Source organism: Pezoporus occidentalis, unplaced genomic scaffold (assembly GCF_034315485.1).
Source record: "Pezoporus occidentalis ecotype Australia unplaced genomic scaffold, CSIRO_AGI_Poc_V1 ctg8, whole genome shotgun sequence".
Lineage (NCBI taxonomy): Eukaryota > Metazoa > Chordata > Aves > Psittaciformes > Psittacidae > Pezoporus > Pezoporus occidentalis.
This window is the reverse complement of record NW_026916158.1, coordinates 11,816,835-11,831,171: the sequence shown is the minus strand read 5'-3', so window position 1 is coordinate 11,831,171 and position 14,337 is coordinate 11,816,835. Positions and strand designations below refer to the sequence as shown.

The 14,337-nt window shown below is 41.2% G+C and overlaps 1 protein-coding gene and 1 long non-coding RNA gene across 8 annotated transcripts in view; one reads left to right on the top strand and one right to left on the bottom strand.

Annotated features, from left to right (window-relative positions):
- Positions 1–14,337, bottom strand: part of LOC134155587 (calcium-activated potassium channel subunit beta-2) — a 148,091-nt gene that overhangs the window by 27,742 nt on the left and 106,012 nt on the right. The window lies entirely within an intron of this gene.
- The window catches only part of LOC134155588 (uncharacterized), a 47,878-nt gene continuing 46,377 nt past the window's right edge, over positions 12,837–14,337 (top strand). The window contains exon 1 of the long non-coding RNA XR_009961628.1: positions 12,837–13,189. This is a non-coding gene — a long non-coding RNA (uncharacterized LOC134155588). The remainder of the gene's footprint in view (positions 13,190–14,337) is intronic.

Sequence of the window (14,337 nt, the reverse complement as noted above, 5' to 3'; positions counted from 1 at the left end):
GCAGATGGGATTTGTTCAAATAATTACCACAGATTCAGCCTGCACCATCTTATCTTCTCTGGTCTTTTTCTATAAGGGGTCCATCATTTAGCCATGCGATTGTCCACCCACCTTCTTCCCAGCAAGAGGCTTTTACTAAGCATTTGATATTGCCATTAATAACTGAAGGAAATAGATTTTGAAAATCAGAACTTGTAGGTTATGACTGTATTCTCTAATTTTTAAGACTGTTTAACCTAATTAATAATGCTTGTTAATTTTCACCATTCTGATGCTTTAATGAAAGCTCTTCCTGCCTCTGTTTCTCCTAAGAATCCCTAAGCTCCAGAAATCACGTAAATTGCATTTGAATCAAAATGCAGAAGAGCTATGTTTTCACATTAACCTTGAAATCTTGAAGACCATTTCCACCTCCCGCGGAATACAGTGGGTGTGTATCTATCTCATTATAAAGGTGCTTTACAGCAGAGCTTGTGACTGAGGAGGCTGCTAAGGTAAATTTAACCAAAAATGTTTCTCATGTGTAGATATTCTCAAAATCTTATCTTGCTGCTAAAAGCTGGTATTTTAATTTTAAATTTATTTGCATCAGTGTAAGCACACTTAGGAAAACTTGCTAAGGTTACAGCCAACAACCTGCAGATGACTTGAGCTGTCCCTGTTGTAACACTGTAATACGGTGTAGTTAGTAAATAAAAACCAGCAGTCTTCTTCCTGGTGTGCTCAGAGGGTTTTTCCCCCATATTAATCTGATAGTAGTAATTCAATTACAGAAAAATATAATCAGAGGCTGCTGCAGTATGGACTGCATTTTTATTTTGTAGGGTATAAACTTTAACTTTCACCCCCACCTGCTCCTCTTCCTTATGCTGGAAATGCTGTCGTGATTTCCCTAGCTCAGCTTTTTCTATTTCTTCTTTTAAAGCTGGTGTAGTAGCTTAATGAAGTATATCATTTTCATGCTCTTTGACATGTACTTCAGAAGAGACCAGGTACTTGTTTCTCTTCTTATTTACATCAGTGAGGTCAGGAGCTGAAAGCAGAAGTGTGTGAAGTGGTAGGGCAATGCCACAGAACCTGTCAGCAGCAGAGCAAAGGCATTTCTTCAATTTGCTGTGGTCCCCTGGGAAATCCTGACATCTGGACTAATGTTGGATGTAATTGAAGAAATATTCTTCCTAAACTGGTGGGAGGTTCAGTATCTAAATATAATCCCTGCTGTCAAAACTGAATTTTGACCTTCATGCAATCCAAAAGAGAGATTTTTCAGTATCTGATTTAAAAATTGATGTGGAACATTTTGTGCAATACTAGCTTTTTTATTTCTTCATGCTGTTTGTATTTTTTTTTACCTTTTGTCACAATGGAAATTCATGCCCAATATTCAATCAAAGTCAAACATTATTGGTTTTCTACCTAAATGTCTGAGTCAAATGCTTAAAATGTAACACCAGCAGCACTGTGAGTAGTAGATAAAAGAAACCAACATTTTACACTATAGCCCAGAGAAGTGCCTACCTTTTCCTTTTTTGTTTATTTGCTATCAGAATATGTTGCCATCAAAAGTGGTCTGCTGTTGGTACCTTACAGCTATTGGAAAGTGTTGCTACTGGGGTATATTTCAGTTGCCAGAGTGCTCCCCAGTCAGACCAGTTTGCTGGTTCAAAGCTCTGAGCTCCTTGTAGGAGCTCTGCCATCAAATGCATTTACCAACCTGGAATCAGCAATTTGCTTCCTCTTTCTCAGGTGCAGAGAAAAGCAAAGTTTACGTAATATGGAAGGTGGAGAGCTGAAGTGGAGCAAAAATGACTACCACTCCACAACTTTCCAGCTCCTCTTTATGCCCTCAGGAATTTCGTTTTTTTACCACCACCTTGAAAGTTCTCACTTCCTTCATTGCTGCTAGAGCAACAGTGCTTTCACCAGTCAGCTCCTTCTGTGGCTTTCTAGTCCCAGGCTTGATCTGATATGAAGGTGGCCATAGAGTGACAGAAGATGCTCATCCAACCCATTGCTGCTGTTAATCTTTCCACAAGATGCCAACACTGGTGTTGAGGTGGTAGGAGAGGAAGGACTGACCAGGAGGCAGCACCACCAGTTCTGTTTCTGAAGGTTTTGACCCACAAAATAAATTCCCATGGGCTATGCGTGTATTGAACATGGGCTACTGAGAAAAGATATCCATGTATGGGATGTTACTCCACTGTACTCTGTAGTAAATACAAGCCAGTTGACTGACCTGAAAAGTCAGGTTGGCTGTAGCTGTGTCCTGTCCCCCCTTTCTGCTTATCTCTGAAAGCATATCTTCCCAACTGTTAGCTTGTCAGTACTTGGAAGAGTACCAGCAATGGCAGCAAGCAACTGACAGTATTTCCTGAGAAACTGTATTTTCACTTCTATGGAAAACATGAAGCTGATCTAGGAGTACTTAATTTGGGAGCTGTGACTCAGTCTCAGCGAGAAGCAGCACTGGAATACCACCTGTGGATTTCAGCAGATCACATCCCCTACAGTTAACTAAATTTCATCACACTGTACATGGTGTGATTTCAGGTTTGCTAATTTGTAAAACAATGTGAAGAAGATTTTGCTGTTGTGAGAGGAGCGGGTGAATTATAGGTACTTAGGCAGCACCATAGGGATATGAATTCTGTTTATTGCACAAATCTGCCTCTATAATTAATAGAAATAATAAGATTTCCTTGCTCTGTTTTCATTAATTCAGACTGATAGCTTTGGAAGATCAGAATGGATTAGGAAACACATTCTGGATAAACAAGAGAGAGCCAGAGGACTTTCTTGGCTTTCCAGCATCGCTCCAAATCTCCTTCTTCAATGTGCAAGGAGCAAAATTACTAGCAATGCTCTGTGTGTAACAGACCATCTGCCACCATAACTGTAGCTTTATTTCATTTTTCCTGTTTCTGGGAGAAAAGATCCAAACTGCCTAACTGAACTGAACATTATGAAATGTATTTTAAAACCCTGAGAAACAGCCATAGTCAGCCCAGAGCTTTCTTAAACCCCAGTAGCTCTCTAATACCAATGCCAGCACCTCCCGATAAAAGCTGGCTTCAGGATTTACTTAAGCTTCAAACAGCCATGTTTCTTTTAGCAGGAGTTTTATAGGCCTTTCCCCCTCTCTTAGGAGGCTTAAACATATCAAGGCTTAAATTGTGCTTTATTTATCTCAGTGGTATAGTATGATATTGTTCCCACAGAAGCACTGATGATATTTTATCACCAGTGGTAGAGTGGAGGGCACTGCATGAAGCAGAGCTGTTGCATGAGCTGGCTTAGCCATGGTCAGCAACAACCAAAATACAGCACAGGCTTCAGTCTGGGCATTGTTCTATTATTTTGGATACTTCAGGGACTTGAGGGAAGGGTTGTCCAGAGAGGATATAGAAAGCCAGGAAGCTACACAAGGGACAGTGGCCTTCACCTCTCCTGGTGGAAAGCTTTGTTCCCAGCCCTGTCCCTGTCAGGGTCAAAGGCACAGGAATACACGTGTCAGAAATTACTTATTTTCCCACTGATTAATTGAAAAGAATATTAATCTTAATAGCTTTTTAACATGAAGTACACACTGACCACTGAACTGTTTTAAGAAGGGCTTTTTATTCATATGACTCCTTAGCCAAATGTAATCCAATTAAATGATTGGATTTCTTTACATATATTGACATAGTGTCAGTGGTAATTTCCATTCTCCCCATTATTTCTATAAATAAAGTCATCTGCCATAATTAGAAAATATGAACATGCTAAGACCTCCGTTAATTCTTCTCCATGTTAATCTAAGAGCTGGGCAGATGTTTATTAATGCCTTGTTACACTGTGTTCATCAGCTGTTACCAAGAATAGAAAGGCTGAGACCTGATCTCACTCTGAAGGTTAAATAAGAGCAGATCTGGCTACATCTTGGCTTCTGCTTGACTTTTTGACAATACCTTGTTTTATCAAAATGCTTTTTAAACCTTTAACCCCTCTCTCTTTTTCTTCCCCTCAGTGTCCTTTGGACCATGTATGAAACTCAGCAGCATTACCCTTTCTCCAGCATTGAGTTCAGCAGTCTTTTAGCTTCATCCTGATGTCTGGCTTGACTTCAGTGGAGCTGAATTAAATCAGCCTGTGACCTGTCCTCTGCTTCTCCCTCTTGGAAGGTATTTAAGGAGCAGTGATGCCAGGCGAAAGCCCAGGTTCACCCCATTCAGGGCCAGGTTGCCACTGATGAGTTTTTGGTACAGGTGTGAGGACTGCACCAAGCTGCAAGGGATGCTGTGACCAGCCTGTGGGACCTCATGTACCCTCCTGGTATCCTGCAGTTGGCAGGTTTCAGAACTGTCTAACCTCTATCCCAAGCCATCTCTAATTGTAACTTTCACTGGATCTTCTGCCAAGAAGCACCACAATTTAATGATGCTGTCTGACAAAGTACTTTTTCCCCTGTGTTTTTTTAAATACTGTGCTTCATAACCTGAGGTCACCTCCTGATCTCCCTCTCTTATTTGCCTGGTGCCTTCTGTCTCCTCCTACTCTCTCTTCTTTCCCACCACCACTTGGATCTGTTCTATCTGCACTTACTGTCTCCATCAGGGCCTCTCCACTGATTTTGATAGTGATGCATTAACTTATGCCAGCCAAACAACTGTCCTGTAACCTCTGCAGTCACAGCAGATGCTTGGCTTTGTCTGTGTCTATATGGCTGCACCAAGAAGCAATGCGGTTCAGGTTGGCGCCAAACTCCTGCTCACTCATGTTCTAGGTGCGCTGAGGCTGCCTGCAGGGAAAGGAGGTGCTTCATTTCTGGGATGTGATAACTGAAATGCAAACAATGCTGATTCACATCAGATGTTCACAGAGACAGTGCACAAGATACATGTCCGTTTTGCTGCATTGGGACTGCAGTGGAGCTTATTTCCTTCTTTTAGGAAAAGCTTAAATCTTTCTGGCAAAACTTAATTAACTTCTCCAGAAGGACTCAGCCTTACAGGCTAAACCATTTTTTTTTTTTCCCAGCTGATAATTATTATCATTTTTTGCAAGTTCTTAATATTTTCATGTACACTAAAGTGGATGAGATGAAATCGTACTGTATTGTGACCTTTTCTCCTCAGAATACTGGGCTGCTGGCATTCCTCATTGAAAGCCAAGCAGAGCATGGCTACTCACACCTGGGATTTACTTTAGAGGGTAAGATGCAATCCACTGGAGTGGGTGAAATGGCATTTGGTCTGAACCTATCTTTATATTTTTGGCTGTGCCACACCTGAAATGAAACTAGAGCATGTTGTGAGTTGCCCAGGGCTGGAGCTGGCCTTTATTTACTGCTGTACCCAGCACTGAGCATTTTGGGCTCCTGGATGTCATCAGGCCTTGAAGAAGAATTTAAATATTTTCAAGATAGGCTGTCCACACTATAGTGTAGGATTAGCATGACCCAAAGCCTACCAAATGGGTATCAGCCTAAATCCTGACCTGATGAACTGGCTGATATGTATTTTAAAAGGCTGGTGGTGGTGCCTGACTCAGTCCCATCCCATCTCATATCAGCTTCAGGGGCAACCAAGGCAGATGAAAAGTGGCTCAGCAAATGAAGGAAACAGGGTTCATGTCAAAACTTTTCTTGACCTCAGAAAAGAACATGGGTGCAAAATTAGACCGCCCAGCCATGGAAAACACATGTATGTGAATACATGTGCTCATGCTCCTTTACTTTCCCCTGGGTTGAGTTCAGTAATGGCGCTCAGGCCTTGTTTTGTACAACGTACTTTTAAATTCATATATAAAATCAAAATTGAAAAAAAACCCAGTGTTGCTTCCACCACATTCTAGCCATTGCCAATCTCCCTTGAGCTGGATGTTGCTTGTCTGGTCTGCCACCTCTGAAATTATCCACTTACTTTTTGCACTCTCTTTTCCCTTTCTCAGAATTGCCTTTGTAGAAATGCTTATAAACAGCTATTCTTTGGTTCAACATTTCCACTAGTTTTAAATTGTACTTTTCTATTTCCTGGGTCTTTACTTATTTATTATTTATATTGAATCTTTTTCGGAGTGTTTGCATGGATTCTGAGAGCTCTGTTGGGCGCTTCTCTGTATGAATAGATCAATAGCTTTTGGACTGTGCTTTCTGAAGCAAGAGACTGAGAGGCTTGCTTCAAACTTGAAAGCTTCTGTACTGAAGTTATTAATATACAAGCGTTTTCAAATGCACAATCCATAAAATTACTTCAATCCTACACTAAAGTGGATTCAGTATGTTTCCTTCCTGGGCAGTTGTATTTAAGCAGATGCCAGTCTTCACACCTCCTTTTTCCATTGCAGAGACTCTCAGTTCATCAGGGAAAGGACACTACTGACATCATGATCAGTAGTGATGCCTTTCCAGAGTTAACAGGGGTGAGTTAATAGCTGGTTCCAGCACACAAGGATGTGTGGATCATCCTGGGCTCCTCTAATGGACTAATCTAAAGGGAGGATCAAATCAGAATCTATCTCCCATCTCAAAAGAGAGATGCTCCCTTCTCTGAAACTACAGTAAAACAAACACTCCTCTGATCTGAATTAAAATCAGTCACAAACTAAGACTTTCATGTTTGTTTCTAGCTTGCTCAAGGAAAGACCTTTTTACACTGTCTTCCCCTAAGCCAATTTTGAGCTAAATAAAAAAACATGGTTCCACAGAATCTCTGTGTGAAGCCACCAGGAATGTAGCAAGATAATAGTGTAGCAAGATAAGGGGGATTAAGATTATTTCTGGTCTTTTTTTAAGAAATAAGGGGTGAAAAAGTTAATGGAACACTCAACTGGGAAACATTGATGGGACCTGCAAAAAATGGTAGACTTAGATAGCTGGATGCACAGCAGCTGCATTTGCCAACTGTTTCCATGTACATTGAAGCCTGTTGAATTCCACATGTACTATGGCATAGAGCCTTTAGGATCTATGGGTAAGGAAGGTGATCATTTCCAGCGGACATGGGTAGTAAAGAAGTAGTTAGAGTACAATGAACTGGTCATTAGTGAAATGAGAAATACAATGGATGGCAACACAACGGTGTAATCATTGCAAGATGGGCAACCTGTATCTTGTTGACTCTAGGGATCCTCAGAGGATTAGCCTAGGATTCTTGTGTAGAGTCTGCCTATTGATTACACTGCATTTAAGAAGGTCTGATATTTGCCTCCCACCCACTTGTGATTTTTCTAGACCAACTTGGTTCTTGTTTAATGGAGGAAGTGGCTCTGGCATAAACACAGCAGTGCCTCCTGCTCTTTGCATTCAAGAGCAGTAGGGTTATGTTAGGCGCATGTTAGAAATGATGGCATGTCTGAGAATGGTCGCATAGAAATTAGGGCTTCTCCCACAAAAAAGGTGGTGGGATGCCCAACTGAGGTGCATCTACACCAATGCTCACAGCATAGGCAACAAACAGGAGGAGCTGGAAGCCAAGGCAGATATCATGGTGGGAGTCTGTTGCTGACCACTCAACCAGGATGAAGAGGCAGATGAAATTTTCTGTAAACCCAACTAGACCTTAATCTGGCTAATGGTCTAAAAGACAATAGAAAGTGTTGCTATACATTGCTATACATTAGCAACAAAAGGAAACAAAAAGAGAATCTCCATCCTTTCTTGGATGCAAGGGAAACATAGTAACAATGGATGATGTAAAGGCTGAGTTACTTAATGCTGCCTTTGCCTCAGTCTCTCATAGTAAAGCCAGTTTTCCTTCAGCTACCCAGACCCCTGAGTTGGGAGACACAGATGAGGAGTGGGATGAAGCCCCCTAATCCAAAGGGAAATGATCAGCAACCTGCTACACCACTTAAACACACACAAGTCTATGGGGCCACACAGGATCCACCCAAGAGTACTGAGGGAACCGGTGGAAGGGCTCACAGCCATTTTTATTTATCAGCAGTCCTGGCTCAGCAGGCAGGTCTCAGTTGACTGGAAGTTAGCAGATGTGATGCCTGGCTACAAGAGTGGCTGGAAGGAGGATCCGGGGAGCTATAGACCTGTCAGTCTGATCTTGGGTGCTGGGAAAGGTTACGGAGCAGATCATCTTGAGTGCTATCCTGCGGCATGTACAGTACAGCCATGTGACCAGGCCCAGTAGGTATGGGTTTATGAAAGGCAGGTCCTGTTTGACTGCTTTGTTTATCTCTTCTTCTAAGTAACAAGCGATAGCACAAGAGGAAATGGTCTCAAGTTGCACCAAGGGAGATTTAGATTGGATATTAGGAAAAAACTTTTCACTAAAAGGGTTCTCAAGCATTGGACCAGGCTGCTTAGGGAAGTGGTGAAGTCACTGCCCCTGGAGGATTTAGAAGACATCTATATGCAGCACACAGGGTTTAGTGGTGTATTTGGCAGTGCAAGGTTAGTGGTTGGACTCAACGATCTTAACGGTCTTTTCAATCTAAACCCATATAGAATTCTATGTTTCTATACTGAGAATTTGTACTGTTGTGAAAATTGGATGTTACTTTAATGGCAGTGTCAAGTTGGAGTGAAATATTCAGCAAATACAGTAAAAGCCACTGACAATCCAAGTGCAGTGGATGCCTGACCTGCCTTGTATTGAAGCTGATAAAGTATTTCTATGGTACTGGATGGACATTGGCCTCAGCCTCAAGAATGCACTTCAGATTGAACTTCTCTGCTTTTGCAGAGATCTTACTAAATTTATAAAGTTGGTATTAGATTTGCTCTGTGGTACAAGAACATTACTATTCTGTTAAATTATTTTTTCAGTATATTCTTTTCTAAAAGAATTTTTTTTTATTAAGTACTTTTCACATCTTTGCATTCAGAATCAAAACGAGAAAAGCCCTGTGAATGACAAGAAAACCTAAATCAAAATAGGTTCTTGATGCCAAAATTTTCCAGGGCAAGGCTCAGAAATAACTTTGTGGGAAGCCCTCCTCATACCTTAGCCTTTTCCTTCACAACACAGAGATACACTTTGTGAGCCTATTCCTAATGAAACAAGTTTCTGAGCTCCAAACTGTATTATATTATTGTAGTATTTACACCTCTAATACCAGCAACATACTAAATCCTTTTAAGAGATGTTGGAAGACAAAGTCCTTGCCTAAAGAGCTTAATATTCATATTTTATTTAAAATAAAATAAAAAAAAAAAGCCATACTCTGGGTCTGTAAGATACCAGATTAAAGAGGCTTTTCTCCTTAAATTAGCTCACAGAAATACAAGCCCCTGAGGAGTGAAAGAGACAGCTGTGAAGGGAAGGGAGCCAGCACTACTGAGCACAAAGCGAATTTCAGCTGCCTCATCCGGAGATGCACTTTCAGACTCAGCCTGGAGTCCTTACAGACGCTTTTATCCCTGGGAACCCAGCTGGGATAAGAGAGGGTGGGATCCACTGTGCCCCCCCTGCATGGCATTCCATGTGCAGAAGCAAGACCCAGCCCTGCCTCATCTGGGACATGAGAACCAAAGGTGGTGTAATGGAATGTAGCCTTCTGATCTGCCACCTCAGATGACAGCTCTTGCAATCAGAACAAAATCAGATCACTCTTCCTTTTGTCAGAAGTCAAGAGTGTATAACGCAGTTTCTCAGCTCTGACTACTGTGCACAATTCCCAATATTTTGTCATAGTAAAATTCTTTGAAATGTCTATGTGTAGCACATCTCAGTGTCAACATTTTTTATAAAAATATACTAAATTATTAATAACAAAGGAAAACTAAAGAATAGCATATGAAGAAATCTTTCAGAAAAAGTTATATTTCTCATCAAGATATACTTGTAGTAGAAATAGGATAATTTTGCCATAATGGACAACAGTGAGAGTGAAATGGAGCACAGTGCTCAGGAAGGGAACAGTGAATGCGACTAATACATTTTTGAGGAGAGGAAGGCATACCCACCATTACATCTTGACAGTTGAGGAGCAAAACTGACAAGACTTTTGAAGCCAGAAGTTCCAGCTTGTGGTAGAATTTTAATGTGTTTCCACATGAGTGATATTTGTTTAGATATTGTAAGCCAAGTACTAGAAAATTCGAATTAGCAAATGGATAAATTCAACTGAAAACTGGGCAAAGAGATTTGAAATTACATGGAAGTGCTTCAGTCACAATGGGTTTTGCTCTTCAAGGATATTACTTTTTTTTTTTATATTCTGTGAATTCTTACTGGATTTGGAATTGTTTCCATTACAGATGCTAGAGATTTTGCAACGAAATCTGCTGGGGTTAAAGAACAGTAACAGAACAACAGCAGAAGAGGTATAGGTTAAAGGTGATACAGTTTTGACTTAGTGATCCATGTTTTGTGAAAAGCTCATCACAGATAAAACTTCTATGCTTCATTCCTGGCCACAACACAATGACAAAAAGACTTGCTGAGCTACTCCTAGTTCTTAAGAAATTGTCTGTTACACAATCAAAATCCACATCTGTCGTTGCAGGGTTAATTATTTCTGAAACACAAACAAGACAGAAAGAAATCTACACAAATAGACACAGAACATAAATAAATCTGGCTAATAGCTGCACAGAGGGCAAATCACCCAAAGGCGGCAGGCAAAGGAGGTGAGTCCACAGAGGACCCTGGGGTATGATATCATGCCCTAGCACCTGTACCGGAGCACCCAGCCGAATGCTGATTAACACAGGAGTTGGAATGCTGTGCAAACCAGCCTCATGCTGACACTGAAATGAACCAGAGAGCTCAAATATGAGAAAAAAGAAAAAGCAATAAACATTAGTAAAAGAAAACAGCAAGTTGTGTGTAGTCCCAGCGACTTTGTCAATATATTGTGTTTCCCACAAAGATCTGGAAGACCTGACATTTTCTGTATTGGTTCTCAAGGAACACTGCAAGAATACTAGAGATAGGGGAACAGAGATGCAGAGCAGTCAGATAACTTACCATGATAGTCAAACCGAGTCAAAATTACATCCAAGGCATCCCTCTCCAACTTGTGAGGTTAGATCATGCTGATTTTATCAGCAAGGTCATTTTAGCACCTATGCTGAACCCAAAATCTAGTCTGATGTTTGTTTAGGAGATTTGAGTAATCTCTTTAAGAGAATTAACAAGTGATGGAGTCCTAAAGAACAATCTTCTCTCAGCCCAGTCAGAGCAGAAGGATTTGAGGTCAAAGCCAGGTGAAGTTTTTTTTAAGGAAGTCTGGAAACAAACAAAATTCTCTTTAGCACCAGTCGTGTTATGGAAAATGGAGGAACAAGCCTGCAAATGATTTCAGGTTGGGTCCAGTTGTCTGGCTGCCATGGAGGCAACCTGTTACATGCTGCATGATGCTGCAGTATTGATAATACGATATGCAGAGAGTCTTGCTCCAACAGGTTTCTGCTGTGGGCCGCATAGACCTGCATCTCAAAACATGTGAATGTTTTGCTGCCTTTTTCCAACATCTGTACACTGCCTGTTGGCCCTTCAAGATACAGCGCTGGCCCTGGAGCTATGTGATGGGAGCTAGCTTCTACTTAAGGGAGTAGATGAGAAAAATCACTGAAACAAAGTCACTGATGCTCAAATGCCAAGCTGTTACATCTTCATTAAGTCTTAATTCAGAAATCAGTCATCTCTTTTTACAAATAATTAGAAAGATAATCAGTGTATATAAAGACATTCACTTGATACTCTTGTGTTAAGTTCTGGGAAGGGCTTTGAGGAACTGGCTTTGAATCCTTGCAAAAAGGATTATGTGTTCAGGTTGCTGGATGGATCTAAAATAAACCATTTCTATATGCTGTCATCTGAAAATATGTGGCTGATATCACATAAAATTAGCCCTTCTTCACAGATCAGTCCAAGAAAATAACGAAAATCCCACAAAAGCAGCGTTCCCACAAGACTCCTATCATGTCAGGCAGAATGGTCACTTAGCAGCTCGTGGCATTGTTGTGCTATGAAACCTTACACCCTTTTCCTTCCCAAAAGTCTGATGAATTTTTATCTAGATCCAGAAACAAAGAACAACATCCTGGCCTGTGGAAGTGGATGCTGCGGATGCTCATCTCAGGCACCCTGCTGTTTCACAGCTGGCAACAACAAACAGAACTATCAGTCGTCTGAGCCAAGGTTCATCAGATGGAATCTCATCCCACTTAGAGTTAACGTTGGAGTACTGCAGCCTCATGTGTAGAGGTTGGTTTGGATATTAACTCAATCGCAGCTTTCAAGCTTTGGACTAACAGAAAATTTGAAACATAACTGAGAATCCTGAGGTCTAATACCCCAAACTTAAGAGCACCTAATGCAGCAGCTGCAGCTGGAAGGGGTACTACAATTCACCAAAGTTTTACAGTGATAGCCAGTGTTGTGTCATCAAGACATTTTGGCATGACACATCCTAATGTTCACCCTAGCGTTGCCAGTACCTGTAACAGTGTGTGGAAAAAATAGCGGTTGTATTCTTTTTTCTGTGTCTATTTGAAGAGTTGGATATAACTGTTAATTGAGTGGAAGTAGGCAATAAAAGCAGTCTTTGGCAAGTTTGTGCAGTTTACTCTCCAGCCGTGACTCATCCTTTACTCTAAGAAGCAAAGCCCAAGTGACCCAGCTGTGGTGAGCAATGGTCATCACAGAGGCAGTTTCCTTAGCAACATGAAAACATCCAAGACATCTTCTGCCTCCTGCTCACTGTCCCTTGAAGCTGTTGTTAAATAAGTGGATGTGAAACCTCTTGCCTGAATTTCAGAGGTACAATCAATGTATCACAAAGTAAAATCTTTTGCTTGCAAGCAAGTTAACTTCTACCGCTGCCTGGCTTCAAGCTTAATAGGAAATAAAGCTTTGTATGTTTTTTTATTTTTCCCTACTATGTTATCTCCAAACATGGGCTGGGCTCAAACAAATAAAGGAATTAGCTCCTAGGTCCTCAACTGATACAAATTGTCGTCAGGGATCTGTTAAAGTTAATGAAACTATGACAATTCAGAGCAATCAGACCAGGTGCTCACCAGGTTCCAGGTGCTCATGACCAAGGGTAGATTAAGAGGCTACAGAATAGCTTGCTCAGGAAGAGTTGTGGTGGTTGTTTTGTTGGGACCAGTTTTGTGTAGTTTCTAGGCGAGACATTTTGAGGAAAGCAGCTTTTTTTGAGGCATTGGACCAAAGAATTGGGAGCCGTTTGAAATAGGGCAGGATGTTTGTAAGCAAGTGGCAGAAGTCCATCCAAGGTATATCCAGTAGTCTGCAGTAGTTCCTTTTTGTCTGTGCGTTGTTTTGTAGAGTATCTTTTATCCTAGTATTCAGCTTTCTGTGTAAATTATGTTTATTGTACTGCATCAAGGTGTCATTTTTGTGTTTACTGTAATTTACATTATTATTCAATTAGGCTGAATGTATGTGGTTTCCTCCCTGTGTAGATACGTGTTTATGGGAGAACTGCCCAGAAATGTGTGTATTGATTTATGCCTATCACAGTTTGATATAAGCAGATGGGGGTCTTGGTGTTTTAGTTTAGCTGATGGACTGTGCTAAGCATAGCCTATTTCTGCTGCTGTTATGTGTGAGTTATTTTTAAGGCAGCTAAATAATTTTTGATGTAGTGTAGAAGGTGAAACAGAGCCAGCTTTATAAGCAATAATAAAATATTATTTAGGCTGAAATGTGTCAATATTTGGAAAATTCCACGCTTAGTAATAAAACCTAGCCTGAGGGAAGCTGATGGTGCTTCCTGCACCAGATGGGAGAGTGGGTTAGTAGCATGAGACAGAGGCTGAGTGCTCCTGTGGCCATTAAGAGGCAATGCTGGGGGTGCAGCTTAGGGGAAACATGAGGGTGCAGCCAGGAAGAGAGGCATGCGGGCACCAAGCCATTTCAAATTGGGAAAATAAGATGAGAAATAGAGACTTTAGTTGCAGTGTTGCAAAGGGGACAAGTGCTGGTGGTAATCTGCTTAGTGTGAGGGAATGCAAGCCTCATTATTGAGTCAGAGGGTGAACATAGCATAGCCACAGGTTTCAGTAGAGGAAGGTGGAGGAAGAAAAGGCAAATCTGGAGAAGGTGTGAAAGAATAGAGATTTGAGCTTTGAGGGTTGTGGTACCTGATAGCTCTTGATGGTAATCCTGTCCCCACCTGGGACCCAGCATGAGGTTGCCTGACAGGCTTTTACAAGGCTGCCGTCAACAGAAGGATACAGCCCTGGCTGTGTTATGCTGACATTTGTCATATAAAGCTGACAGCAATAGTGGATGATAGCCCATGTTTCTGTGTTATCTTCTTCAAGACACCTAAGAACATGCCATTGACAACATTTTTGAGCACTGGATTTCAGCCAGTTTCTTGAAGAAGCAATAGTTCGGCAGTGGTCCTACAACAGAA